The 27,634-nt window shown below is 36.0% G+C and overlaps 1 long non-coding RNA gene across 1 annotated transcript; it reads left to right on the top strand.

Moving 5' to 3' along the window:
* The first annotated feature begins 14,490 nt into the window (after positions 1–14,490).
* Positions 14,491–14,923, top strand: LOC143203732 (uncharacterized). Its single transcript, XR_013007417.1, has 3 exons — positions 14,491–14,630; positions 14,685–14,726; positions 14,786–14,923. It is a non-coding gene; the product is annotated as an uncharacterized LOC143203732 (long non-coding RNA).
* The last annotated feature ends 12,711 nt before the right edge of the window (positions 14,924–27,634 follow it).

Here is a 27,634-nt window from a genome sequence, read left to right as displayed (position 1 = left end):
TAAAGTTGGAACTGATGAAGCAATTTGTAAAATCGCTGCCCAAAGATGGACATTGTTTCAAATATACAGTTTTCCTGACCAGATTCACATGCGGGAAGTATTCTTGAACTCTACTAGAGCCTTCAGGAATATCCATGATCTTCGGAACTGATTTACGACAGGGTAATACTGCTGAGATATAAAAATGGTGGGACCTACACATTGTAATGTTGTTCATTATGTATTTTTTCATTCTTCACATAACCACCGCTGTACATAAAGTTGGAACTGATGAAGCAATTTGTAAAATCGCTGCCCAAAGATGGACATTGTTTCAAATATACAGTTTTCCTGACCAGATTCACATGAGGGAAGTATTCTTGAACTCTACTAGAGCCTTCAGGAATATCCATGATCTTCGGAACTGATTTACGATAGGGTAATACTGCTGAAATATAAAAATGGTGGGACCTACACAATGTAGTGTTGTTCATTATGTACTCTTTCATTATTCACATAACCACCGCTGTACATGAAGTTGGAACTGATGAAGCAATTTGTAAAATCGCTGCCCAAAGATGGACATTGTTTCAAATATACAGTTTTCCTGACCAGATTCACATGCGGGAAGTATTCTTGGACTCTACTAGAGCCTTCAGGAATATCCATCATCTTCGGAACTGATTTACGACAGGGTAATACTGCTGCGATATAAAAATGGTGGGACCTACACATTGTAATATTGTTCATTATGTATTTTTTCATTCTTCACATAACCACCGCTGTACATAAAGTTGGAACTCATGACGCAATTTGTAAAATCGCTGCCCAAAGATGGACATTGTTTCAAATATACAGTTTTCCTGACCAGATTCACATGAGGGAAGTATTCTTGAACTCTACTAGAGCCTTCAGGAATATCCATGATCTTCGGAACTGATTTACGACAGGGTAATACTGCTGAAATATAAAAATGGTGGGACCTACACATTGTAGTGTTGTTCATTATGTATTCTTTCATTATTCACATAACCACCGCTGTACATAAAGTTGAAACTGATGAAGCAATTTGTAAAATCGCTTTCCAAAGATGGACATTGTTTCAAATATACAGTTTTCTTGGCCGGATTCACATGGGGAAAGTATACTTGGACTCTGCTAAAGCCTTCGAAAAAGTGTGCCAACTTCATACTTGGAAATCCGATAATTGCAAGTCAGAGATGGTGATTATTGTTCGACTATGAAATCCAGTCTGGTGTTCCACAAGGTTCCTCACTCACCCCGGTACTTTTTAACACCTTCCCGGCTAATATCCTTAATCTACCTTCATTTCATGCTCTTGATTATAGATTTCAAACCCGACGAGCAAATAAATATAAATGTCGGCTTAAACTTTGGAAGCTGCAAGTTAATCCACAAAATATCCAAAAGGTAATTATCCACCGTAAATATTCCGTTACTGAAACCAATTTACTTATCAAAAATGTTCCCATCCCGTGACTACAAATAGTTCAGTCTCCTCGAACTAACTAGTCAAATCCAACAAACCACTATGAAGAGTTACTGACTATCTTAACATATTTTGTGTATTTGCATTTATTTACTCTGATACATTTTAGTAAAATATTTTACCTGTAACAAATTTCGTTTTTTTTTTGGGTTTGTTATATTTTCCTTTCGTCTTTTATTCGGCAAAGTTAACGGTACGATGGTGGTAGCAAAAATTATCCTTCTGCAAAGTTCGTGACTGAGCCCGTGGGTCGAGCACGTGCTAATTGTTCGGTCGACAGCTGCTGGAATTGAACCTGGTGACATTCTATCTAAAGAAGGGTGCTTCGATACGTATAATGGGTGATTAGAATGCCCAGGACCGTATCTAACCTTGATCCAATAATGGGATTTATTCTTATTGCGATAATGCGAAATCTTTGAATTTTGTTTCTGTTGTTCCTTATTGCTTATTACACTGTCTGTTATTTATCAGGCTTTCTTGTAGCTAGTACGTTTGTTGTACTCAGTTTGACCATCGATTTTTTTACTGGATTATTTACTGTCAGACTTTGGTTATTCATTAATTAGATAAAGAATCCGTGATTAATTTATGAAATTACTAATACTTGCTTCACATACTATACCTATATCAGAATTTGATGCCAATTTCGTATACAATTTAAAGAAGATTTTTCGAATCTTTTTTACAATTATTAGTTGCTAACTGCACAATTGTGATAATTTTTTTACCTGAAAAAGGCATTTATTGAGTAAAATTGGCTTCCTATCCTCATGTTAACACGGCGATACTGTGTCAAAAGAGCAATGTTGGTTTGGGAGCGATCCAATCATCGATCCATTTTCGCACTTCCTTAGTATTTCGATACCTGAACAATTGGTAATCACAATTTTTGCAATGTGTGATTGAGTGTTGCCATATGGTTTATTGGTAATCTGTTCTGCAAGAATACGTAGTTAATCGACAGGTAGACATCTGTAGTATCAGTTTTATTTCACCATATACACAGCAAGACTTTATGGCCATGTATTGTCTGCTTCAGTGTCGATGTGGATGGTTATCCTGGACTAATCCATGACTTTTTGTGCTTAGGATTGTCGTATTAGATCCTCAGTTCATCACCAATAACAACACGCCACAGAAAACTCATCTGTATTTACTTTCCAAGCAATGTAACAGCGATGGTTCGAAATGTTATCGTATATTTTCAGTTAATTCCTGTGATATCCATTTTCCCACGTCTTAGATTATTCCCATAGGTCTGGAAATAGTTGATTCAACAACTGAAAAGCTTTCTGAATAATTCTTTGTAATTTTGATTTCGGTTTCCATCGAAGAAGTTTTGCAATTCATTGTCCTGGAATTTTTTTTGGTTCTCTATGCCGTTCTTTATTATTGACATCAAAATTACTACATTTAAATCGTTGATACCAAAGCTGTCAATTGGGATAGGATGAAGCACCGTCACCCCAAGTTTCTAAAAGTGTTTGATGAGTTTCGGCAACAGACTTCTTCAAGTGAAACAGCAAATGTAATGAATCTCCAAAAAGAAAATTGTGGACGTTCCATGAGTTGCATCTGTATACATTGAACATCTCAATAATTCTAAATGGAAAACTGTTATTGTATATAGAAAAATGTTGAAACCATCGAATTTAATAGTTATGTTGTTTAACAACTGCTTATATTGATACTTGAATATATATTGACTAGCGACCCGCCCCGGCTTCGCACGGGTGCAATGCTGATACTAAATTAAATACACTACAGAAAAAATATGAACGTTGTATATAAAAACATAGCGGCCCGCTCCGACTTTGCACGGGCATAAAATATATATGCCTATGTCACTCAATGAAAACATGATTAAAATCGATCCAGTATTTTTGGTTCATTCATTACTGCCCTTGGCCTGCACGCATTAAATTTGGAGTAAAACAATTCCTCTTCCCCTATACTTACTATGAAGATTTCCTGCTATCTTTAGAATATCTAAATTCATACAATTTTTATTACATTACACATTTTTAAACGCAAATTTTAAATTTGTAATATCTCCGAAGATATTTGTTTAATTTACATGCTGTAAGGAACCATATTGATCTATATTAATTGCACACTGTATTTAAGGTACTTAATTCGATAAGGATTAATGCCGTATTGCTTAAAATAGCTTCGTAAATAAGCCCTTTTTCTCACGTATAAAGTAAACAATAAAAATGGTTAATGTGGGTTATCCCTAAAAGATAAACATATACCATCGCAGACTTTTTTGTAGACCTTTTTATGGTGTACAATACTGTAGTACATTAATTTGATCTAACTCGTAGGGTTAGGCAGCGTTTTTGCTAATTGCTAAATAAGCCTAAAAAAATATGTTAATTTACGACATCACGTTAGAAACCTCTAAAATTAGCAATGTTGCCTTAGTATATTATGCATGTATTATACATATAAACCTTCCTCTTGAATCACTCTATCTATTGAAAAAAACCGCATCAAAATCCGTTGCGTAGTTTTAAAGATTTAAACGCACATAGGGATATAGGGACAGAAAAGGCGACTTTGTTTTATACTATGTAGTGATATGCTAATACTTCAGTACTTCATCAAGTTACTTTATTAGTAACCTCCTATACTTCAGATGAATCCCTATGAACTTGTATATTATATTAACACTGTATGTAATCAACTTCGCCAAAATGGTAGGAATTCGTTTATTATCAATATATTCATTACCAGTACAAAATCTTAAATAATTCCTTACTTAGAGCTTACACATACTAGAATAATGTATCTAGTATCTCGTAAGCGTACCGGAGAAGTAGGAAAACATGAACAGAAGACACACATGAAGACCTATGCTTGCTCTAATTAGGCGTCGTTGAGGTTTGCAATAACAGGTAATCGTATGTCATCAATACTTCGGTATTTTCTTTATTTATTTTTAAACTATATTGTTCCGAATGCTGCAATATTTTATTGTAGAGAAATATCAAAATGATCGAATTTAACAGTTGGCAGATGAGTTTCAGCTTTCTACTCATCTTATTATTTTTCTACATTCCTAACTTCCCATATAGTCCGATCTGTATTTTTATTTTTTATATTATCCTAATCATTTAATTTTTTTCGTTAAATGTTATTTTTGATATTGTTATTTGGATAGTTTTTTTTTTGGTGTGGGAAGTAAACTTTGATCTGACCAATTTTTAATAAAATCCATAATTTGACGAACTCCTTCTCTGGCCTATATATTTTACCACAACTCTCTATAAAGGGGTGAGACGCTGGCTGGGCTCGCCCTGGTCCGGGGGGCGGTGGGGTCAGCTAATTCTAACCCTTGGACGTGGCGCGACAAGGGCCGCGGCGGGGTCGGAAGAGACGGGAAGGGTTTCGAACAATAGTTTAAATAGTAGAAACTGCACACGTCATCGTTTGCACGCTCGGATAGTGATAAAGTAATAAATTATGATGTTCTTGTCTAGGGCGAGACGGTCTATAAAATTAAGTACCGCAACATTATTTGGATTTACAGTTTATGCATATATGATTAATGTTTATATATATATATATATATATATATATATATATATATATATATATATATATTATTTATATTTCTCTCATCATGAAGATAATTTTAAGTAAAGTTTATAAATGATATGGTGGTAAAGCTTGTTATGACAATATTTTTAATATAAGATCAGAATTGATTGAAGTAGCTTATGTCTATATTTAAAAATATATATATTAAAATATTAGAAAAACAATTTTTTCTTAATAACTTATTAGAAAAACATTATTTACAAGGTACTTTTTTCAATATTTAGAAAGTAGAAAGAATATTAAAGAAAGGAAATTTGTAACTGTTAATATTTCAACTTAGTGATTGATGAACAATTAATAAAAGGTTAAAAGAGTAAAAAAGCATTTATAAAATAGCTGCTTATTTCCTTGTATTAATTAATATATTCAGTAAAATGTCACTGACAATCAGAAATTATGTTTGTAACTTTCTCATATGAATTGGAACAATAACTCTTTATTAAAAGTCACTTTATTCACTTTTCTTACAATTTATTCTATTTGTTCTATGTGATCAATGTATACTATAGAATATGTAGTTAGTTTTAATATTTCTGAATATCTGTATTAGTTTCATATAATCCTTGTCTTTTAGTGCATATCTAAAATCTAAAACATACATTGAAAAACAATAAATGTACTAGGCTTATTTGATAAAAAAATCCTTTACCTACACTTTTAGGTAAAATAGCATTGTCTTTACTTACCGTATTTGTTCCACTCTTCGATATTATAATAACAGTAGCTGTCATATTTCATTATAATATTCTTCCTGTCAGGAAATATATTTATTTCAAACCATTTTATTATGTAATTTTTGATTTCAACTACTTAACAACAAATGATAAATAAAAATGCTATGAAGCTATTTTATAATTGCGAATATTCTTTTCAACATTTATTTTAACTCTTGATGCAGAAATTAATCTATTGATTGTCTGCAATATTCGGTTAGTGCTTTGTTACGAAATGCTTTACTAATGAAGCCTAAAATAGATTAGAAATTAATTTCAATAAAATTGACAGAAAAGTGTTGATAACATTTACAATTACCCCTAGTACAATAATATATTATGTCTTCAGAACCATATCGATTATCGGTTCTAAACAAGAACACACTTTCTTAGCTGTTGTGTGTTCTTCAGACATCAATTTAATTGACATTCTTAAAACTCGAAATACATTGATTGGTGTTTTTATTATGACTCCGAAAAAGCTGTCTGCGAAAATCAGCCTTCTAAACAAATATGACGTACGATTCTTGTTATTGTAAAATTTTGGTTTATTAATCTACATTAGAATGAAATATTTGCATATATAGTGTTTTTCTTCACAGCTGAATGTGACTTCCAATAATGTTGACAAATTAATGCGTTGTCCCTACAAATAATGTAAAATGTAACTTTATATGATCATAATTTTCTTAATCTTTAAATTATAACTACCATAACTTTTTAATAGTTCCCAAAATACAGGAATAATCACAAGTAATACAAAATCTTCAGCATAAGAGTTGGAGCTGGCAGAGCGTCGGCCAAATCCAATTAAAATAGAGCTTAAATATATTGGGTTATATATTTTGTGTCATCGATCTGGCGGCTATTCCTGGTTGCTTGATTTGGAAGCATTTCGTTTTATTGGAATTTACTTATTTGCAGCACGTATTACACAAATATTACATAAATTCAACTACTGAAGTCATATGGTACAGGCAGACATCTTATTGTGGCACAGGGAGACGAATATACTGACCTACCTCCAATATATTCGGGTGTTCCGCAGGGCACTTTTCTTGGCCCATTGTTCTACCTGTTGTTATAACCTACTGACCTCAAGAAACACTACTGTGCAACGTATGCTGACGATACATCGATTTTATCATCGTACGAAGATCCAATATCAGCAAGAAGAAACCTCCAACTTCATCTTAACACAGTCGAATTGTGGTTGAAAACGTGGCATATCAAAGCAAATGAAATAAAATCTACCCATGTGACATTCACTATTTGTAGAATAATTTGTCTCTCAGTAATAATTAATAATTATGTACTCCTGCAAGCAGACAACATTAAATATATGGGAATGCATTTCGATCCACGTTTGACATAGAAAAACATATAGTGACAGCTTGGGATTAAACTAAACCAGCCAGTATTGGCTGATAGGGCGCAAATCTAAATTATCATTAGATAACAAAGTTTTGCTGTATAAGTTAATACTTAGGCCCGTTTAGATTCATGGTATTGAACTGTGGGGTACTACTAGCAAATCTAACTTAGCTATCCATCAGAGGTTCCAAGATAAAGTGTTACGAGTCATCATCGATGCTCCATATTAAGTCTTCAACAAACTGATTCAGCGCGATATCCCATTAGAACCCATGTGTTATTCGAGGTGTTAGTGCGAAGTACTCTGAAAGTCTGTTGTACATCCCAATGTACTTGCCAAACAGTTAAATGTGTGCGATGACTCGTGAAGTGCGTAGGCTGAAATGCAAACTGCCATACGAATTGATTAGTAGACACATAGAGTGTGATATAAGAATCTGTCGAATAAGTTAGAATAAGTTTGGGTAGACTTTAGAAGAAGTTAGAATAGAATCTAGAGTAAGATTTAGATTATAATTTTGTACAGCAGATCCCTGGCTGAAGTGATCTTCTACATCTTCTACTTCTACAATACTTTGTGGCGACCGCCACGACCCTTTAGGCCACCACGAATTCACCACCAGCAAGTACAAAAGTTGGCAACGCCGGTGGATTGCTACTATGCAGTTCCAGGCGATAAAAGACCATCACGACGACGTCTCGCTCTCGTTTCTTTTCTCCATCCCCCTGTAACAGTACCACTTCCACAGCGCTACCGTACTTCCTCTACCTAACCTAATATCCTGTCAATTCTCCCGTCGAACACATGTATAATTTAATATTAAAATAAACAGTATTGCTTCAACCAGTGTTTTTCAGTTCTCGTGCAAATTCCATAAGCAACATAAAGAAAAAGAAACATAAGCCACTTGACAGGTGCTTGACACGTGCATGGAAGGATAGCACGAGGAACGGAACCCATCAACATCACGTGGTCGACGACATCCCACGAGACTAGCCTGATGGACGAAAACCATAGAAGCCCATCATGTATACCATCAACACATGAACACCCTCGCATCACGATACGGGACACGTAACACACTTATAGGTACCGTCAAACAAAGCTAAACGCCCCAAGACGAACGACGTCCTGCTACAACTCCGATGGCAGCTGATCCCGTAAAACTCCTCGTTCAGGTTGGGATCCCCATCTCATCAGCAGTCTCTGGGCGTTTGTTTGCGTGATTGCGGGTGCACTCCGGAACCTGCACCACATAGAGTAACTCTGGTTCCATGGCAGTTCCACTAGGAGGTGAGTTACGTGGCGACCGCCACGACCCTTTAGGCCACCACGAATTCACCACCAGTAAGTACAAAGGTTGGCAACGCCGGTGGATTGGTACCATGCAGTTCCAGGCGATAAAAGACTTTCTCTTTTCTTTTCTCCATCCCTTTGTAACAGTATCACTTCCACAGCGCTACCGTACTTCCTCTACGCAACCTAATATCCTGTCAATTCTCCCGTCGAACACATCTATAATTTAATATTAAAATAAACAGTATTGCTTCAACCAGTGTTTTCCAGTTCTTGCGCAAATTCCTTCCAAAAATAGTAGTGAGTGTTCTGACAAATAATCGCAGCGTCAGCCACACATTTTGACCGACTGACCGACCCGACGAACATTCCTACAACTTATTGCCTACTGGCAAATTGTTGAAGTTCTAAGAGGTTAATGAAAAAAAAACAATATTACATAAAAAAAGAAGCAAAATTGTCACTAAGCCCATTAATATATAGCTTTGTACATGATATATACATTTCTTTATATATATATATATATATATATATATATATATATATCGCACGTTATCTCAATGAGAACTGAAATATGTATATCCGCTGATCCATTCGAATAATGTTCGTGCTTTTTTCTTCTTTTTGTTTCCGCCTGAATTGCAAATGCCACATAAAGGATTCGGTGCAACTGACACGGGCTTTACATCGTGTTTACCGCTTCCTGGGTGCAAATATCCTGGGCACATACGCTGGAACAAGCAAGTCCCCAGCAGGAAAATCCCGATGTTTTAATATGGGTCACGCCCTCGCTTCGAATCATCATCGCTCCGGTATCCAGGGTCGTAGAAGGGAAACTTTATGGTGTTGGATAATCGGTAACTGACTAAGTTTTGGATAAGGTTTAGATGCAATAACACACGGGACAAAACATTAATTTTGCTGATGGTTAAATACACAGGGATGTAGAGAAGTTTTTTTTTGATACTTTTACTGATAGAACTTTCACTGGCGTAATTTGAAAGATGTATTTAGTAATTTTGGATAGAGTTTAGATGCAATAAAACACGAGACAAAACATTAATTTAGCTGATGGTTAAATGCACAGGGATGTAGAGAAGTTTTTTTTATACTTTTACTGATAGAACTTTCACTGGCGTAATTTGAAAGATGTATTTAGTAAGTATCGATAAAATATCAAAATTAAGACACTAATTCGGCATCTTTATGATTTAAACGACTCTCTACCGCTCAACATTGTAGTGGATGCAATTATACTTATGCAATACAAATTTCTTTATTGGTGCTTGATTATTACAGAATTCAGACCCACATAAAGTATTCGTATTTGGAATCACAGGGTTTAAAAATAAATAAAGAAAATACCGAAATATTGATCACATAGGATTAAATGCTATTGATAATCTCAACGACGAACGACAACGAACATAGCACCAAATTTTCTATAACATTATAGACATTGATGGTACTAGTATATAAGATTTAACGGTAACAAGATAAGAAGAGAAAGATTAAGGGTACTATTTTTCATCATATATATATTTTTGTCAGGATCCAAGAAACACGGAGAAGGATTTGAGAGAGCTTGCAGAGAAAGAAAGTAGATGGCGCTATTCTAGTAGCGCCCTCTAACATATCACATAACTATCACATATGGCCTGGATTTTTAAATATAATTTTTCGGATATTTTAAATACCTCATGATGATTTTTCTAGATCTACAATAAAAGCTAATATATAACAGGTCAATTGAAAGGCCCCGGCCTGACACATAGATGGCCGGCCTGACTCAAAAGATGCGTGTATAAATTTTACAGCTGTCGGATCATTAGTTTGTGAATTATAGCATTTTGAGTGAAAGAACTTTAGTTATTGTGAAAAAAAAATGGATAAAAAGGAATTTCGCGTGTTGATAAAATATTGCTTTTTGAAGGGAAAGGATACAGTTGAAGGAAAAAATTGGCTTGATGACGAGTTTCCGGACGCTGACTTAGGAAAATCAACCATTAAGGATTGGTATGCTAAGTTGAGACGTGGTGAATGAACACCGAAGACGGTGAACGCAGTTGACGCCCAAAAGAGGTTGTTACCGATAAAACATTAAAAAAATCCACAAAATGATTTTGAATGACTGTAAATTGAAATTGAACTAAATAGCAGACACTCTTAAGATATCAACTGAACGTGCACATCATATCATTCACGAATATTTGGGTATGAGAAAGCTCTGTGCAAAGTGGGTGCTCACTTTTGACCAAAAACAACAACGAGTTGATGATTTGGAGCAGTGTTTGAAGATGATCAAGCGTAACAAACCCGAGTTTTTCCATCGATATGTGACACTGGATGAAACATGACTCCATCATTTCACTCCGAAGTCCAATCGACAGTCATCCGACTGGACTGCACACCATGAATCCGCTCCAGTGTGGGAAAACGCAACAGACGGCTGGCAAGGTTATGACGTCTGTAATTTGGGATGCGCATGGAATAGTTTTCATTGACTACCTCGAAAAAGGAAGGACCATCAACAGCGACTATTACATAGCGTTATTGGACCGTTTGAAGGACGGAATCGTCGAAAAAAAGCCGCATTTGAAGAAAAAGAAAGTGGTGCTTCACCAAGACAATGCACTGTGTCACAAGTCAGTTAAAACCATGGCAAATATCCATGAATTGGGCTTTGAATTGCTTCCTCATCCACTGTATTTTTCAGATCTGTCCGCAGCGACTATTTCCTGTTCTCAGATCTCAAAAGAATGCACGCTGGGAAGAAATATTCTTCGAACGAAGAGGTGATCGCCGAAACTGAGGTCTATTTTTAAGCAAAGGATAAATCGTACCACAAAAGTGGTATCGAAAAGTTGGAGGGTCGCTATAATCAGTGTATCACCCTTGAAGGGAATTTTGTTGAATAAAAAAAACTAATTTTGCCAAAAAAATGTGTTTTACTGTGGTAGACCGGGGACTTTTCAATTGACCTCTTAGATATCATCAGATATTGTTCAATCTGATACGCCTTTGGTTTGGTATTATACCGGCCTGTCTCTAAGCGTATGTTATGGGTTTTAGAGAACGATTACGATAATCGAAGTTTAAACAGAGGCGTCGCGACGCTCGCCGTGACGAAACATATTTATTACGGCGTCCGGGATTTCAGCAAATGGTAATCGATTGGTCGACATAATGGAGAAATAAGGGGGTCGCGTATGGGGCGGTGAGGACATTATATGAATGCGAAGATATCTCGAGCGATGGGGTTTATGTAGTCTGTTCGTCGATTGATTCAGAATTATGGATAGATCCTGAGATAAAAAGATGAGTTGTTTATTGATTATTTAAATTTGGTTGTTGTTTTATGGATTAAATGAAACGTGTCTTCGATATTTGATCGAAATAGTGTAGGGATAGGGGAAATACTTTCAGGAATTATTTTGTTATTATGTAGGAATCAATATATAAAAAATACATCAGGAAAAGAGCGCGCATAGGAGATATAATTGAAGAATTGCAGGGTGTATTGCAGAAAACTAAAGAATAAAAAAACACCCAGTCAAGATTAAATAGTACTCCAAATATTTTTAAAAAATGGATCAAAAGCATATGCCAAAATTTAATGATAACGAAAACAGAGAAGAAAATGATTCTTGTTATGTTGGAAGCCATTCAAGTCATTCATTAATAAGGTTTGTCTATCAAGAATAGTAGCAAAAATTGTAGTAACTGGTAATAGTTAGATATTTATTTTAAACGTAATATATTTCAGTAATGTTTTAAATTTTATTTTATAGTTGAGATGTAGTGTAGATATAGAGTGCAATAATGTAAAATTAAGAGAATCAGAGAAGAAGAAATTAGACAACATTTTGCTAAGATGTAAGAATCTTTGCTAACAAAAGTAGACCTAGATCAAATAAACAAAATATAAAACTGTCAAGGACACCCTAATGATCTAATGACAAGGAAAATATATGCATTATTATATAAGATCATAGGTAAATACATTTTTGTTTTGTAAAAATAATGATGTGAGATTTCTTTCAGCTTATAAGTACGATCATCCATTCGATCGAAAGTTCGAGTCAATTCATTAATGGGGTCTGTGGATCAAGAATAGTAGCGATCATAGTTGATCGCTGGAGATGATGATCTTTGGAGATATTTAGGAGACTTTCACTGCTTTTATATATAGTGGTAGTTTTTTGTTTGGTTTTAACTATATTAGCTGGATTTGATCTAAACGATTTTGGTCCTTTTTTTATGGTAATGTTTATTTATATGATTCTTCGAGTTCATGTTAATTGTTCCAAAATGTAATGTGCAAAATTTTACAAATTTTGAAAGGGTTAACGAACTATTTTCCAGTTTCGTGTTGTTTACCAGTTAAATCAAACGAAACAACATCAAAAGTAAGCAGAACTGCGCTCGGCATGACGGGGGGGACCAGCGCTCATCGTCAGGGGATACAAATTGCGTATCGTTAACCTGATAATTACCGCGCATTGTTAACTCGTCCCTTTATATTTTTCTAGTGAAGTGAAACGGACGAAATTTTAGAATTAAACGTCGGTCTTCTAATTGGATTCGAATGCTGGACGAGGCGAATTTTAATTTACCAACAAAATTGGTTGTTATGAAACTGGTGAAGTGTGCAAAATGTTGTAGTGTAGAGATTTTCGTATAAGAACTTTGATGGTTTCAAAACGCACTATATATAGGGTATAAAAATATGGAACAAATAGAAATGGCAGTAGGAGCTCCTTGGTTTGATGTAATAATAACAATTGACCAATTAGAAGACCTACAGAAAATTTTAAACACTTTATTTTAAATGTTGAAAGATAAATATATAAATTACGATAATAACAATTATAATATGTTTGTCAGTTGTTATCATTTGTTTTACTAGTATTAGCATATATTTTGAAAAAATATGATCTATTCGTTCAAATATATACATCAAACAGGATTGAATTTTAAATAAACATTCTCATGATATTCTCTTTGCCACTTCTGCGACACAACACCAGAAAATCAGATAAAAGATAAACGAGACCAGGTCCATAAAAAATCTCGTCGTTTTTCCAGTTTCATAAACCGTCCGTACATCATATTCGGCCCGGAGCTTTCTCCGTTTCTCCCCCCGTTACGCAACATACCTGGAAATGAATAATTTAAAGGTCCAGATTGGTCGAAGGGATGGCGGGGTGCGCGCGGGGGTAAGCCGATCGGTGAGTTATGGCGATTCCGGGCGGCCGCTTATTTAAATTTATAGCCGCGACCGGGTCCGGCCTTTATTGCACTTCATTGCCGTGTTTTTATTTATAATAAATCAAATATCGAACGGGACGAGGTCTTCTCGGCTCTCGGATGGTTTATGGACATGTCGGGGGCGGAATTCGAGAAGGTAGATGAATCTCGGATTTTTTTCTGTTCGAATTGCAGTTTGGTACTTAATAATAAATGATTGTTGGTACACATTTTTTGTCGCCGGTTAGCGCCCCTGTGGGTTTTTGTATCAATTGGGAACAATATTGGAGAAGACCGATGAATCCTGGACTCTATTATTATGTTTTCTAACTTTTTCGGTTCCATTTGTAGTTTGTAGTAGTAGTTTGGTTACTATTTAACGATTTTCTCAGTTCTGTTGTTGTTGTTGGTCTTGTTGTTGTACGCGAGACTGGAGTTAAATTGGAGATTGTAGATGTACCCTAAACCACAATATTGTGTTCGAATTGCAGTTTGGTACTTAACAATAAAGAATTTTCTTATACCATTTATTCTGGTCGATGATGGTCAGTAGTTGTAAGTATTAATAGGGAAAAATATAGGAGAAGACGGATTAATAAATCTTGGACTGGATTATTAAGTTCTCTAACTTTCGTAGGTTCAAATTGCGGTTTGGCACTTAATAATTGAGGATTTTGGAGCACCGGCATAGGAATTGAAGATGCTCGATGATTCTCGGACCAGAATATTATGTTCTCAATTTTTTCTTTGTTGAAATTGTAGTTTGGTACTTAATGATGTTCTAAATGACTTTTGGCATACGTGTTATTGTTGCCGAAGGGTCTTATGTAATAATCGGGAACAGAATTGGAGATGGTCGATAAATCCTCTAACTTTTTATTCTTGAAATTTTAAATCGGTACTTAATAATGAAGGATTTTGGTGCATAAAATAATATTATTGTCGGTTGCAGATGGATTGTTTTATATGCAAATCAGGGACTAAATTGGAGTTGGTAAGTGATATCTGTTTTATATTATAATGCTGTCTAAGTTTTTTTTGTTCAATTTGTAGTTTGGTACTTAATAATAGGGGATATTTGCTGTACAAATATTGTTGTTGGTTGCAGTCGGAAAGTTTTATGTGGGTATTGGGAAGAGTACTGGAACGAATCATATATTTCAGACAAGATCATTGAAATTTCTAACTTTTTCTTAAAATTAATAATAATAATGTTCCAAAATAAATAAATGTTACCCGATCTAAATATACCAAATATATTCAGTATATGAGATTTAGAGAAGTGGGGAACACAGGACGGTAGTAAAACGGCTGTATTAATATAACTAAAATCATATACAAAGGCAAACATCTTGGATACAGCCAGGTCAAGTACATATTTCAACATATGCCAACACGTATTCATTGCATCAAAGTAATAGCAGTACCGGTAAAATTATCATGACAATTAACTCATTCAATCTGGCTATATGAATAATCTTTAGGGTAAATAATATGGCTCGGTGAATGGAGGTAAAACGAAATGAAACAGTGGTGTGACGGATGGCAGCGGTGTTATCTGGTGACGAGGCTTGGGCAGTCGATGGTGGCACGTCTAACGATGGTCGGTTACTGAATGATCGAAATAATCTTCAATAACATCCCAGATAAACGTCTCGGGATTGCCAGTTATTCGTTATCGTGTTCTAGTTGTCGCTGCTGGTACCCCGCCCGTGTTCAACATATGGGATTATATTTCTGGGTACTTTGTTGATCGTAATTCCACGATGTAAAATTCGACATGCCTGATGGTCATTCTTTTCTTCAAAGTTACTTAATAGATCGAAATAACATTTTGAGGTTCTTATGTATATATTATATGAACTGTTTCATAAAAATTACGCTATCTTTACTTCAAAAAGCACCTTTTCTAAGACATATATGTTATGTGTTAGTTAATCTTTCCCTGGATTAGTGTTCATCTTAAATATTTCGTCTGTAGTCAGCTTTCTCATAAAAACCATTGTATATTATATTATTCGGAGAAATAATGACTGTGAATGAATGGTGTAACATATTTAGAAATATTGTTTAATAAATAAACGTAATTTATAAAAATATTACTACATCTACGAATGTTCACAAGACAGTTATTGACCGTTGAATCTATTTTATATCTTTATTTTTAAGAACAAATACATTGTAATATATTGTATAAAAGAGACCATTTTTCTCGTAAATATAAATGTTACAAGTCGCATAGTGACATAGAAAATCTAAAATTATCTAACGTTTTACAGGTGCTTGGCGAACGAGTTTTCGGATCATTCATTCTCTTATTTATGAGGGTTCTTACTAGTCACCAGCCTTTGATATTTCAAATTGTTTTGCTTACAGCTTATTAAACAATGTCAATGTTTGAATATTTATTCATCAGTTTTTCTTATATTTTTAAACGTCTTATGTAAACGCTTTAGTCATCACTTTTTTAAAGTTTGGTGTGTTGGTGGCATGACATAACGCTTCTCCCTGTTTTCTTGAAGAAGATGATCTTCTCGTCTGAATTTTACTTTCATTAGAAACCATATTATACCTTTTTCTCTCGATTTTGTGTTTCTTTATCAAGTCATTCTAATATCATTTGTATTTCTCCTCAATTTCTTCTGTTACTAGCTATGCACATTTTACTTGATTAAACTAGATTTACTGACTGTTTTCTTCCTATTAGGAAATTCCATTAGCACTTACCATATCAGCAAAGTAGTTAGTAGCACTAGCTACAATTCCACTATTTGTCAATTTTAAGTCAACCGTAGGGGATTATTGTAGACAGTTATTTGTATATTTTTCGCAACCTACATGTCTATTATAGTAATTTTTTACCACATCCCTTAACAATTCGATTTCCTTGAATATACAGTGATAGGGAGAAAGACGTTACACTCTGTGGCCATACTATTCAGCGATCTGATCTAACAGATCAATTGAAAAGTCCCCGGCCTGACGCATAGACGGCGCTACTAGAATTAAATTCATGTGTTTTTTAGTTAGCCCTGACCCTCAAAAGATGCGTGTATAAATGTGACTGCTGTCGGATTATTAGTTTTGAGTGAAACAACTTTTGTTATTGAGTGAGAATAAAATCAGACACTCTAAGATTTTAACTGAACGTGTACATTATATCAATCCCGAATATTTGGATATCAGAAAGCTCTGTGTAAAGTGACTGCCGCGCGAGCTCACTTTTGACCAAAAACAATGACGAGTTGATGATTCCGAGCAGTGTTTGAAGATGATCAAGCGTAATAAACCCGAGTTTTTGCGTCGATATGTGACAATAGATGAAACATGGCTCCATCATTTCACTCCGAAGTCCAGTCGACAGTCATCTGAGTGGACTGCACACGATGAACCTGCTCCAAAGCGTGGGAAAACGCAACAGTCGGCTGGCAGGGTTATGGCGTCTGTATTTTGGGATGCGCATGGAATACTTTTCACTGACTACCTTGAAGAAGGAAGGACCATCAACAGCGACTATTACATAGCGTTATTGAACCGTTTGAAGAACGAAATCGCCGAAAAAATGGGAGCATTTGAAGAAAAAGAAAGTGCTGCTTCACCAAGGCAATGCACTGTGTCACAAGTCAGTGCAAAACCATGGCAAAAATCAATAAATCGGGCTTCCTCATCCATCGTATCGTCCAGATATCACCTCCAGCGACTATTTCCTGTTCTCATATCTCAAAAGAATGCTGGCTATGAAGAACTGTTCGTCAAATGAAACCGAGGCGTATTTTGAAGCAAAGGACAAATCGTACTACAAAAATGGTAACGACAAATTGGAAGGTCGCTATAATCTGTGTATTACCCTTGAAGGGAATTATGTTGAATAAAAAAAAATAATTTTGCCAAAAAATGTGTTTTACTATGGTAGTTCCGTGACTATTCAATTGACCTGTTTCCTTCTGTACGTTTAAAATAACACCCATTGTTTAGTAGAAAAATCGATTATTTTTAAATGTTCCATGGAATAATGACTCCAATATTTCAAAAAAAAAACCTGTTTCAGGAGATAGTGTCAGCCATATCTCTGTTAAAACCGAGTTAGAAACTGCAATATACAATACTGCGAATTACATTTCGGCTAATAAATTTTTGGTCCTTAATGACCCTTAACTAATGACCACAGTTTTTTCCCCGAATAGTCTTATCTGTGTCACGTTAGAAAAGTCACCGTTCTCGCATTTTTCCTCCTTCCCAAAAACCCATAACTCATTTCCACAATTTAACCCTTTTCATACGATTCGATTTTTGTCCCCGAAAAAAAAAATAACCGACCCAAAGTATTAAACTCTCTGCTAAAGCTGATAAGGGACGATCGGTTCCTGGATCATGATGGATCGCCTCGTTCCCTTGAATATTCATTAATAACGTGGTGTCTGCGTCGTCTCCCGCAAACTAGGACAAACAAAAGGACTCCTCTCTCTGCATCTGACGCTTCATTATATTAATCTATGTCACTTTATCTGGTCGGGTAACTTTATATCGACCCCGTAACGGAATCGTCGCTCTCGGAAGTTGCGGAGGCGATTTTTCGAGTATCGAATTCGGGACGACGAAGACGACGGTCGAGTCGCGTTTTATGTGGGGATTGCCGCCGTTTGTCACCTTCGGCGTCGTTGGGGTCCACCTTTGAGCTGTCGTAGTATTTATTTCCGTCGAAGTTGGTGACGACTATTCGGATTGGGTTCCCGTAGTGGTTGAAGTCGATGGATAACGATTCTCATCTCTTGTTTCATGATTTGAATCATTAAAGCAGCGACGGCTCTTGATAAAAATGTGTTAAGGTGTTAAGGTGTGGTAAAAGAACGTACTTTTTTTTGTTAAAAATTAATACAAAATTTTGTAGAACGATTTACCTTTTGTCTTAAAATATGCCTCAGTTTCAGCGATAACTTCTTGATTCAAGCGAAATTTCTTGCCGTCGAGCATTTTTTGAGGTCTGTGAACAACAGTTGTTGCTGAGAGCTAAATCTGGCGAATGCATTGGATGTAGGAGCAATTAGAAGTTCAATTCATGTAGTTTTGCCATTATTTTGCTTGACACGGTGCGTTGTCTTGACGAAACGATTTTTTTTGCCTTATGTGGTCGTTTCATTGAAATTTCGGCCACATTCACTGTTAACGGTATTTTTCTTCTCAAGATAGTCGATGAGTATTACTCTACGTACATATACTACCCAAAATACCGAGGCCATAATATTTCCAGTCGATTACACCTTCGGGCGCTTTGGACGAGTTTCACCGGTTGCTGTCTACGCAGATGACAATCGTCTTGATACTGAAAAATATAATGAAATTTTAACAGCTTTCTTTTGAAGATTAGTTCTAATTTAAAAGGTGGTGAATTCAATAAAACTAGCGCCATCAATGTGTTGCGCCCGGGACTTTTCAGTCTGCATGTCATTTCGCTGATTAGAATACATGCAAGCTCCTGATAGTGCACATACTACGTTTATCGTTACCGAAAAGCATCATCAAAAGAATGAAAAAGTCTCGCGAGCGATCTATAATTATACCTACAATAATTATACCTAACAACACAAGGAAGCATAATTTAACCTGCTACTTTTGATGTACGCTCTCATTAATTATACGGGATCCCTGATGTGTGATTAAGTAAATTATAAAATCCGTGATATCGGGAAATTCTAATTACGTTCGATGTCAACCGGCTACACGTCTTTTGCATTTGCTGTATTAAATTTAGCCCGGATATACGTTAACGTCCTTTCATACAAACATTTCAATGTATCCAAATTAAATCTCCTGTAATAAATGATACACGTACAATGCATGGATGAACGTGGATTACGTTGTAACTCTTTTTTTATTATTAATATATTATAACGCCAACCCATTATACGTTAGACCCTGCGGTGTATTTTGATAGTTATTTCGTTTATAGAAGGAATTTTCGATCGATGTTTGACATGACAAAACATATAGTTACAAAACGCAAACAGCTTGGGCTTAAACTAAACCAAATGTACTGGCTGATAGGGCGTAAATCTAAATTATCATTTAATAATAAGGTTTTGCTGTATAAGTTATTTTGCGCATTTGGACCTATAGTATTGAATTACTAGCAAATCTAACATAGATATCCTCCAGAGGTTCCAGAATAAAGTGTTGCGAGTCATCGCCTATGCCCAATATTACGTATCCAACAAACTGATTCAGTGTGATATCCCCATAGAACCCATAACACATGCACTCGCCAAACAGATAAATGTGCGCGATGACACTGAAGTGCGTAGGCTCAAACGCAAACTGCCATACGAACTGATTAATATAAACATAGAGTGAGATTTAATAATCTCTAGAATAAGTTAAAATAAGTTAAGATAGGCTTTGAAATAAGTTAGAATTATATCTAGAATAAGATTTAGATTATAAGTTGTACAGTAGATCACTTACTGAAGTGACCTACTATATGTCAGGACAGTTATATTATATAACTGAAATCTTATAATAATACCTATTGCACACGGGCAGATTGTTGACGTTCTAGGAGATTAACAAAAAAGGGCATTATAAAGAGAAACGACCTAGTACTTACAGACGAGTTTGGGTTTATTAACAAGCATTCAATAATCGACCAGATACACAGAATAACAGATGTATTGATGATAAGGTATGACTGCCTTGTTCATAAGGTACAGATAATTTTACCGAAACAATCCACTGAACTATTAAAATGTTACATTACAGTCAGAAAGTTTAGAGTCAAACAAGAGGAAGCATCTAAAGAATCTAAAGCAAAGAATCTAATGCGTGATATAGCAAAGAAATTAGAAGCAAATAGAAATTATCGCGATGGCTACATTTGCTGATGATTCTTGCTGTTGGAGACAATAGCGAAAATAACAACACACAAGTTTCAATATAAATTGGACCCAAAACTGGAAACAAAATTAACGAAAGTAAATCTGTGCATATGCAGTTCACATATAATCAGATGGCATAAGCACCAATAACAATAAGTAATACTATCAAAGATAAAAAGGAAAGAATTGTTCGCAAATTTCGAGGAAGTTAGAAAATAGTTGGATGAATGGTTTTGCTCAAAAGACGCACAATTTTTTTGGGATGGGATCCATAAATTGCCTGAAAATTGGGCAAGATATATAGAATCGAATGGCAAATACTTTAATAAATACATTTTTCTATTCTCTTGTAAATTACGTAGATTTGTGCATCTGGTATATACCTAGATAGAATTATAGTTACCATATAGCGAAAGTTTGATATACAAGGAATAGGAAATAGAGTGGAGACTTAATAAATTAATACTATATACAATTTGTGGGATGCATGACAATCAACTAAAACAATTTTTTAATTATGAAATCATATCTATTGATAGATTGTAATTGTTTTGTGATTGGTGATTTGGTGCGTAATTTAACATATACGACCTGCATAATTATTAGCTATGTATAATACATATTCATGAGAAATATTTAATTATTTTGGTGGATTTTTCCAATGTTTTCCTCTTAGAAATATTTTAAACGCAAATTAATTCACCTTAGGTCTCGTAAGTAAATGCACAAAGCATCAATCAAATATTACAGGTAGTAAATACATCCAATAGATTTTGATTCAACAAAGCAGATAAATACTTATGGCAAATAGTGGCAATAGAGCTGTTCATTGGGCTTTTTCATCAACTCTTTTGGGACGTAAAAGTCTTGCTATTTTTTGATCGTACAATACACAATATTTCAAAACAAAGTTCTTTGGACATTTTGAGACCAAATCAAAGAAACTCCAGGAACCCTTTGTTTTAACGGAAGAAAACGATAACTGCCGATCCATAACGTTCTCTACGTAAATAAAGATCCCTAGAATTATCAATTAAAACTTTCAAAACGAAAACATCAATAAAACTAAATCATGTCGACTTGATTGGCGCAATGGTGAAGGCGACAGGACGGTCCACCTGCAGTTGCGATAGTCGCGGGTTCGAATCCTGCTGGGGCATGGCCGTAAATTTACGTTTGTGATTGTTATAATATTTGTGACTGTCCTTATACAAGAGTGTAAAATGCGACATGGAAAATAATCCCAGTCACGTCAGTAACCAGGCATGCTTTCTAAGATGATTTCTAAGTTAGTCACTCGCCAGTCGCTAGGCTTAATGCCGAGGACCGTGGTTCCTAGCCCACGTTAGACTGTAGGTCCAGTCCAGATAAATCCTCGTCGTTAAAAAAGATACTTCAAAATATGTATATAAAAGAAACTAAATCATATCAAGAAAATGTACCATAAATTTCAATAAATTCCATCTCCAATATCAACAAAACATACATATTTATTCCACGGCTATAATCAGATCAATTTAATACAAATTAAAAAAGAAACACATCCACATATTCACACACGTAGATACATAAAAGCATTAAAATAAAATTAAAAAGGCAATTAAACGTGTATCCGCGAACATACATACGTACATTTTATAATATGTAATTAGCACGTAAATTACTCAAAGTGCGCGTCAGATTATCCACTCAATTATCGACTGTTTATTAAATTTACTACTGCATTAATTTAAATATTGCAAAACATTCGAAACAGAAATAACACGTATAATAAATCATTTGACGAACAGGCCATTTATAAATATTAATTAATTATAAATATATAAAAAGTAACATAAAATAGAACCGACTTCAAAAAATAAATAAGCCAGCTTGGTGGCGTAGTGGTAAAGGCGATGGGACAGTCCTCCTACTGTTGCGATAGCCGCGGGTTAGAATCCTGCTGGGGCATGGTCGTAAATTTATGTTTGTGATTGTTTATAATTTGTGAATGTTCTAGGCAAGAGTGTAAAATCCGACAAGAAAAATGGTCCCAGTCACGCCAGTAACCAGGCTGGGTAAGACCGGATGTCTTCTGGGATGATTTCTAAAGTTGGTCACTCGTCAGTCGGTAAGCTTTAATGCCGAGGACCGTGGTTCGGAGCCCACGTTAAACTGTAGGTCCAGTCCAGATAAACCCATAGTTGGTAAAAGGAGACTTTAAAATATATTAAAAAATCAAATAAATAAGGGGTTTACTAAAAATTTAAAAAATTATCAGACCAAAATTTTTAAAGCAAAAAAAAAATGTACATAATAATTGTTGTAATAACTAAATAAAAATAAACAAAAACCTTATTTATCTTATCTACTACATGTATTTTATATTCTACTATATACACACAATTTAGCTTAATACCTACCTAAACCTATTTATCTATTTACAATGTTATTTTAACTACTACCAACTAGTTACTTTGAAGTCGGTACCGAACCCAAACAGTTATATTTTTTGTTTTTTTTTAAATATATTTTAAAGTCCCCTTTTACCAACTATGGGTTTATCTGGACTGAGCCTACATTTTAACGTGGGCTCCGAACCACGGTCATCAGCATTAAGCCTACCGACTGGCGAGTGACCAACTTTAGAAATCACCCCAGAAGACATCAGTACAATCAAAAACGTAAATATACGACCATGTTCCAGCGGCTTCAAACCCACAACTATCCAACAGTAGATGGACTGTCCTGTCGTCTTTACCATTGTGCTACGAAACCGGCTAAAGCAGTTTATTAATTTAGATTTGTTTTGTTGGTAATTTAATATTTTGTATAGGTCACAAAATTATATTGTATTTTTTGAATTGACAGAACTCTTGATCAAAATATATGCCGGATAGGTTGGTGAGGAGAGATAGAGAGAGAAGGGGAGAGAGAGAGAAGGGGTGAGAGAGAGAAGGGGTGAGAGAGAGAAGTGGTGAGAGAGAGAAGGGGTGAGAGAGAGGGGGGGTGAGAGAGAGAAGGGGTGAGAGAGAGAAGGGGTGAGAGAAAGAGAAGGGGAGAGAGAGAGAAGGGGAGAGAGAGAGAGAAGGGGAGAGAGAGAGAGAGAAGGGGAGAGAGAGAGGGAGAAGGGGAGAGAGAGAGGGAGAAGGGGAGAGAGAGAGAAGGGGAGAGAGAGAGAGAAGGGGAGAGAGAGAGAGAGAGAGAGAGAAGGGGAGAGAGAGAAGGGGAGAGAGAGAGAGAGAGAGAAGGGGAGAGAGAGAGAAGGGGAGAGAGAGAGAAGGGGAGAGAGAGAGAAGGGGAGAGAGAGAGAGAGAGAAGGGGAGAGAGAGAGAGAGAAGGGGAGAGAGAGAGAGAGAGAGAAGGGGAGAGAGAGAGAGAAGGGGAGAGAGAGAGAGAAGGGGAGAGAGAGAGAGAGAAGGGGAGAGAGAGAGAGAAGGGGAGACAGAGAGAGAGAAGGGGAGAGAGAGAGAGAAGGGGAGAGAGAGAGAGAGAAGGGGAGAGAGAGAGAGAGAGAAGGGGAGAGAGAGAGAAAGAACGGGAGAGAGAGAGAAAGAGAAGGGGAGAGAGAGAGAAGGGGTGAGAGAGAGAAGGGGTGAGAGAGAGAAGGGGTGAGAGAGAGAAGGGGTGAGAGAGAGAAGGGGTGAGAGAGAGAAGGGGTGAGAGAGAGAAGGGGTGAGAGAGATGGGGTGAGAGAGAAGGGGTGAGAGAGAGAAGGGGTGAGAGAGAGAAGGGGTGAGAGAGAGAAGGGGTGAGAGAAAGAAGGGGAGAGAGAGAGAAGGGGAGAGAGAGAGAAGGGGAGAGAGAGAGAGAGAGAAGGAGAGAGAGAGAGAGAAGGGGAGAGAGAGAGAGAAGGGGAGAGAGAGAAAGAGAGAGAAGGAGAGAGAGAGAGAGAGAAGGGGAGAGAGAGAGAAGGGGAGAGAGAGAGAGAAGGGGAGAGAGATAGAGAGAAGGAAAGACAGAGAGAGAGAGAGAGAGATAAGGAAAGAGAGAGAGAGGGAGAGAAGGAAAGAGGGAGAGAGAGAGAGAGAGAGAGAGAGAGAGAGAGAGAGAGAGAGAGAGAGAGAGAGAGAGAGAGAGAGAGAGAGAGAGAGAGAGAGAAGGAAAGAGGGAGATAGAGAAGGAAAGAGAGAGAGAGAGAGAGAAGGGAAGAGAGAGAGAGAAAGAAGGGGAGAGAGAGAGCCGGATACATTTTAGCTATGGTATCTTCATCGTATTTTCTGTGGACAAGAACTAATAATATCCATAGCTTTTTTTTAACCATATATCAGATACCAACGAGTCACGAACGTCCCGATGACATTTTATGATGCTTTTATTGGAAAGCGAACGAGTCGAAACAAAACACCATCCGAGGATTTAAATAAACAAACGTCGCTCATTACTCATACGAATCTGTTTTGGATCGACGATAAGGACGAACAGAAATATTTATCCAACAGTCACAACGTTTAATCCGAACGCGTCTCGGGGAAACAGAAAAAGAAAACATTTTCGTGTTGCGGGCAACGCTGTCTGCCCCTCGCGTCGCCCAAGCTATCCCAATGCGGAAATTGTCAGTGCGATTAAGATCACAATTTGCGTTTCGAGCACGTTAATATATCTTGTTTGGATGGTCCGGCCGTCTGAAACGTATATATTACGAAATTATTACTTATAAATAAGAATTAACAGGCATCCAGAAAAAAGTTTCTATTACACGCTGTTTAAGAGATGACTTATGTGTAATGGGTGATTCTACGGTAAAATCGATCGAAAAACAAGTATATACGATTTTAGACTGAGTTTTAGTTCAGTTTGGCTTTGACATAAAATAAAATTCTAATCTAAATAAAATAATTGAACAAAAGTGTTATCAAATATAATTTATTTTAACATTATAGTACATCTAAAAACTACAGTTATATATATAGTTAATTATACAGCCACAATAGTTTATAGTGTAGGAATGTTCGTCTGGTCGGCCGGTCGAAATGTGCGGCTGTCGATGCGATTGTTTGTCCGAACCTTCACTACTGTTTGTGGAAGGAATTTGCACGGGAACTAAAAACACTGGTTGAAGAAATACTTGTTTATTTCGACTTAAACCTGATACGGGTGGCCTAAAGGTCGAGTTATAATCTTTTATCACTATTGCTTTCAAGAATCTTGCGTACGTCTGACAATCGGACGACTTTGGCAGGCTCGTTCCTTTACGTGTTCGAACTAACCAGGCAGTCATGTGTCTCTTTTTAATTAGAATAAAATGAGAAGGAAAATTTTACCTGATTCTAAAACGAATTGTACAAAAAACTTTGAATAGACTAAATATAGGTTTTATTTAAGATTTAGAATAGCATATTTTACACAAAAAAATCACATAAAGAAGTTATTTTCTATAGGTCTTGTATATACTAGTTATCATAAGATTTACATATTGCACATTAGACCGATTACACTCAAGACATTTTCCCTATATATTATAATCTATTATATAGAGAAAAATTCTAATACCTATACATTAGTTTGGGTTTGTTAACAAACTTTCGACTATTGACCAGGTGCATAGAATAATAGATGAAATTGAAAAACCCTATGAAGGTACCTACCACACATGGAAAATATCCGAATGGCTACATATGCTGATGACGTTGTATTTCTTACTGTCGCAGACATTAGTGGAGAAGCCATACGAAAATGACAACGGGCAAGTGACAATATAAATAATTGGATAATTGGAAAATAAAAATTAACGAAAGTAAATCTGTGCATGTGCAGTTCACGTATAATCAGATCGTATAAGCACCAATAACGATAAATAATACAATCATTCCATATAAAAACAACGCTAAGTATCTCGAAATAAATCTTGAGGCAGAACTTCACTGGAAGGAATATGTAAAATAGAAAAGGAAATAACTGGAGTTAAAATATAGGAGAATGTATTGGTTAATTGGAAGAAAATCACAACTATAAGTACATAATAAATTGCTATTATATAAGCAAGTATTGAAACCTATATATGAACATATGAAATCCAATTACGTCAATGTTCCGCAAACACTAATATAAATACAATTTGAGTTTTCTAGAACAAAGTCCTCAAAAAGTATTGTAGCTGCAGCGAGATTTTACAGGACCAATTACTTACATCTATTACAATTATTGTAAAGACAAATTGTAAGTTGGTCTAAAACGACTAGCAAATTTAAAAAAAAATATTTTATTTCAGAATCCGAAGAACAGAAATGGGAAGCAACAAATCTTCCAAAATTTAACTAAAAGTTGAAGCCATTGATTAACCCAAATTGAAGCATCCATCCACCTTATATGTACCGTTACAGTACAACTGTTACGGGTCCGGTTTCGAAATAAATTTCCCACGACACCATTTCACGCTCGTCTATCGCATAAAATAAGTATGGAGAATATCGAGGGGCCACTTGGACGTCCCGAAAAAATGACATTAACCAGTTCCGCGGAAGGCTTACCGCGTAGCCCGAAGCCATCGCACAGGCGTACGCGAAAGGATAATCCGAAACGTTGGGACGACGGGAGACAGGAAAACGAAAAACAGAAAGCCAACGGGACGGCACCGCGTTCAAGTTTGTGTGTAATCCACGATCGCTAGGCCATACAGCCCAGTTCACCGATCGGATAAATAAGCATTCGGAAGATGTCAGAGTGGATTTTGCGAGTACGATGAGACATTCTCGGAGTATTAGTATTATTGTACAAGTATACGAGGGTTACTATTTATATTTCGGGAATAGGAAAAAAAAACAAATAGTTATTCTGCGAATATATTTTTATTGTTTTTCAAAGTACTGGCCACGATGATGGATACACTTTTGTATACGCTTAAACCAATTTTTAAAGCATGATTTTTGAACGCTTCAATAGCTCCTTCGGGCGAGGAAAATCGTTGACCACGCAATTTATTCTTCACGGATGGGAACAAAAAGAAGTCATTGGGTGCCAAATCAGGGCTGTATGGCGGATGACCCATCAATTCGATGTTTTGAGTGCTCAAATAGTCTCTTGTTTGAGAGCTCGCATTGTCGTGATGAAGAAC

This window comes from Rhynchophorus ferrugineus, unplaced genomic scaffold, assembly GCF_030347505.1.
Source record: "Rhynchophorus ferrugineus isolate W39M unplaced genomic scaffold, kcgeb_rfMv2 rfM10, whole genome shotgun sequence".
NCBI lineage: Eukaryota > Metazoa > Arthropoda > Insecta > Coleoptera > Curculionidae > Rhynchophorus > Rhynchophorus ferrugineus.
The sequence above is the reverse complement of the archived record's forward strand: the minus strand, read 5'-3'. Positions and strand labels throughout refer to the sequence as shown.